The sequence below is a fragment of the Callithrix jacchus genome, chromosome 5, assembly GCF_049354715.1.
Source record: "Callithrix jacchus isolate 240 chromosome 5, calJac240_pri, whole genome shotgun sequence".
NCBI lineage: Eukaryota > Metazoa > Chordata > Mammalia > Primates > Cebidae > Callithrix > Callithrix jacchus.
In genome coordinates this window covers 161,514,639-161,518,958 of record NC_133506.1, presented here as the reverse complement: position 1 = coordinate 161,518,958, position 4,320 = coordinate 161,514,639, and positions in this window count along the sequence as shown.

The window sequence follows — 4,320 nt, the reverse complement described above, 5'->3', positions numbered from 1 at the left end:
AGCTGTATGAGAAGAGACTTGGAGGGTAGTCTTGGTGTCCACTGGTTGAATACATAGGTAAAAGGGGTTTTGTGCACCATGGAAGACTTTTCAACAAGTAGAAGCTGAGAACCAGATGTACACACATCATTGTGAATAGATCTTTAAAACGCGGTACTGAGTTTCTGAAAAGGAAATAAACAGGAGGCAATATTTAGCACAAACTATTTATATAATTAACGATACCTGCCCAGGTATTTGACCACCACTGGAGAATGCAAGGGAATCAACTTAACTAGTTTTCAAAACTGTTAAGTAAAAGGGAAGAATCAAGCATTTATTCTGATCCCTTTCTAAAATGTACTGTGGATGGTCAAACAAGACAAGGAGAAATTTCGTTTTATAGAAGTATTCCAGCTAATAAACAAAGAAGAAAGGCCAGGATTATAATATCATCAATTTGTAACCTCAAATGTGGCAAAGAGACTCTAAGACAGCCCGCAATTATCCGTGATACTTACACCACGGTGCAATCTCCTTCCGCTGAGTGCGAACGGGACCTGTGATTTGCTTCTAACCAACACAGTGTAAAAGCTATGGGTGTCACTTCTATGATTATGCTATACACAATTGTAGCCTCTCTCTTGCTAGCAGGGTTTCTCTATAGCTTGTCTGTGCTGCTGACTTTGATGAAATCAACTGCTATATGGGGAGGCTCACAGGGCAAGCAACTAAGGGTGACCTCTGACCAACAGCCAGCAAGGAACTGAGGCCCTTAGTCACACAGCCCCCAAAGAATGAAATCCTGCCAACAACCACATAAACCCGAAAGTGGATCTTACATTTGCTAAGCCTCAGGTGACACCCCAGCCCTGGTCAACACCTTGTTTGTAGACTTCTGAGACACCTGGAAGCAGAGGACTCAGCTGATTCATGCCTGGATTTTGATCCACAAACACTGAGATAATTAATATGTGTTGCTATAAGCCACGACGTTTGCATCAACAGTGTCACACAGCAATAGATAAGTAATGCAATAATAAACAAATAGTCCTAGGCTTTGATCGTCAATGGCTGCTAATGTCACATATAAAAGAGACAACCAGACATGATGTACATCCTGACGAAAAACGCAAGACAAACCATGAAACAGCCTTGTTTAGAAAATTAAATGCGAATGTGATGATCCCTAGATTCAGCTACCAACTCAAAGGAACTACAGAGGACAGAGGAGCTCCAGGAACTACATACACCGGAGGGATGCAATCAGCAAAATGTACACGTTGTGAAATTCTACCAGACAAACCACCTGGGTTGTCAACAAACAAACTGCAGAAAAAAGGAAAACAGATTCAGCAAGAAACCTACTAATTAAAAGAAACTTAAAGAAATATACTTTGGGAGGCCGAGGCGGGTGGATCACAAGGTCAAGAGATCAAGACCATCCTGGTCAACATGGTGAAACCCCGTCTCTACTAAAAATACAAAAAATTAGCTGGGCATGGTGGCACGTGCCTATAATCCCAGCTACTCAGGAGGCTGAGGCAGGAGAATTGCCTGAATCCAGGAGGTGGAGGTTGCGGTGAGCCAAGATCGCGCCATTGCACTGCAGCCTGGGTAACAAGAGTGAAACTCCGTCTCAAAAAAAAAAAAGGAAAAATATAAACCAATCACTATGTTTGGGCCTTATTTGAATCTGGATTCATATTAACAAACTGTGGGAAAAAAACAACACCTATAAGAAGATTGGAAATTTGAAGATTAGATTTTTGATATTAAGAAAGTATTGTTCTTTTAAAGCTATTGATGAGGATATTGTGGTTATGCTATCTTACAAAAATACACACTCAAATATTTATGGGAGAAATGATCTGATGTGTGGAAGGAGGACCGTGGATGGGATGTAGATGATATAGGACTGGCCATGGCCTGATGGTGGTTGAGGGTGAATGAAGGGCCCAGGGGATTTATTATATTCTTCTATCTCTTTTTGGATATGTTCAGAATTTCCCTCCACAATAAAAAGTTTTTAAAATAGCATGCAAACAAGAAACCAACAGTTTGAAAAAACACTCACAAATAAAAAGATACAAATATTAGAGAAGTTGCATAAAAGGGGGGAGAAAAACATGAGTGCAGAATGAGGATGAGAAGAAATGAGTAGGTAAGCAAATGAATACACAAACTAAGTGAGGGCCCCAGTGAGCCAATGATGACGGTGGTTAAACACAGGAGAGTGTAATTAACTCAACCCTCTACTCACTCAGGTCCAAAGGAAAAAAGTTTCTCAGGGCTTTATTTGTCAGAAGCTCCCCAGCCTGCCCCTTGTCTGGAGCCTAATGCTAGGACTGTGTACTTCTCTAAACCTCATCCAATTTCCTTCACTGCCCGAGGCCACATACTAGTCTAGACGTGCATGTCCCTCAGTGGTCTCCCTTCCTCTCTTAGCTCCATTTTCTCCCCTGCAATCCTCCGTGGCCCCCACCACCCACTGATTTACAATTTTCATGAAATACAACCTTGTCACTGTTCTGCTCAAGATCCAACAACAGTTTCCCAGTAACCTACAGGATACAGCACAGTTAAAACCTGTTTCCCAATATTCAAGGCCTTCAACAATAGGTCTGCCACTTCTTTTCCTACGTCATTCTGGCCACTTCTCCACATGAACGCAGCACCCCACCCAACTCCCAGCACACCACACTCCTGTTCCCCAGCTCAGCAACAGCCAGCCAACCCAATCACACCTTCCAAGGCACACGCAATGCTAATCCCTTGACTGCTCCCAATTCTGTCAATAACAGGGACACACCCCTCTTAGCTCCGCCCCAAGGGTTGCTAATCTGATTGGGCTGCATCCCCAATGCACGTGGTAAAGGGCGTGGGCGTGGTCCGTGGCGCTGGGGTGTGGTTCTCCAGCCCTGTGGACTCCAGTTGGCTGAGGCCATATGCAGAATGGAGCTGCCGTCCATATGCAGAGGGCAACTGCATCAGCTCGCTGACTCTCTCTAGGGACCTTGTTCATCTCTCATCCCTAAGACAGTAAGAGTAAACTGAGGTAGGAGTGTCCGGCTCTGAGCTGGCCCAGCCATCTTGTTCTCTGCCCCCTCACCTATGTGTACCCTGTGCTCACGGGCAGTTAAGTAGGAGGAAGTCGCAGCGTCCCTAAAGCTTTGAGCCTGAGCCCATCACCCTGCTGGGCAGAGAACCCACGCTGGTACTCAGGGGGATTCAAGATGAAGCGAAGTTAGGTTAAAACCTAAACACTCAAGTGAAAATCGTGAAGAGTGGAAATTGCCCTTAAAAATATCTTAGGCTGTTCCTAGAATACTGCCTGGAATAAAAGACTGTATGTAAACAATTCTGTCAGTTCTCCCAATTTTTTGTTGGTCATTGTTTCTCTATGACTTTCAATTAATTCTTCCGTTTATTCCAACACTCTACCACCAGCCTCTGCCAGGTCTCCTGAACAAAGTGCTTCTCTTCTCTGCTGGAGGCTGGAGATTCATTAAAATCATGTACAAGAGGGAGGAAGGAAAAGTGGGGCTGGCAGGCAGTGGGACAAAGGGAGCCTTTGGGGTTCTGATGAAGTTCTGTTTCTCAGCCTGGGCTGTGGTTAACACATGTGTATTCACTGTGTCATAATTCGTCAAGCTGAACACTGGTGACTGTGTACTTGTCTATATGATAACCGTACTTCAATTTTTGTAGAGGGTTATTTTAAACACATAATTCTTTCCCTAAACTTTCCAGCAAAGCTGCACTGTTTCAGGCTTCATGGTCCAGGACCCCAGCCCTGTTTTCTTTAACCCAGGCAGTTGAACTCCAGTAAATTCATTGAGTGTAAGATGAAAGTGAATTATAAAGCGGGTCCATCGCTAACTTGCTGCGACCTTTGCTGTCACATCTCTTAAGTGTGTTTCTTCTTTTAGATTCAGAAAAATTTAAATATTTTTCTTAGTACAACAGCTCTTAGATAACACCCTAAAATGAATTTCTGTGCTGCTGCTTCTTTTTCTACCATTGATTACCAAGTTATAACCCGAGAGTACTGTCATGGGCTCCATTGCATCCCCCGCCAAATGGATATGTTGAAGTCCTGACCCCCTACCCAGTACCTTAGAGTGTGACTGTATTTGGAGACAGGGTATTGAAAGAGGGCATTAAAACAGGGGCGCACTGAGTGAGCCCTAATCCAAAATAACTGGTGTCATTATAAGAAGGAGAGATTAGGACACAGGCAATGACAGAAGGAAGACCACGTGAGTCACAGAGAGAGGACAGCCATCTACAAGCTAAGGAGAGAGGTCTCAGTTGGAAACAACTCGGCAGACACCTTGA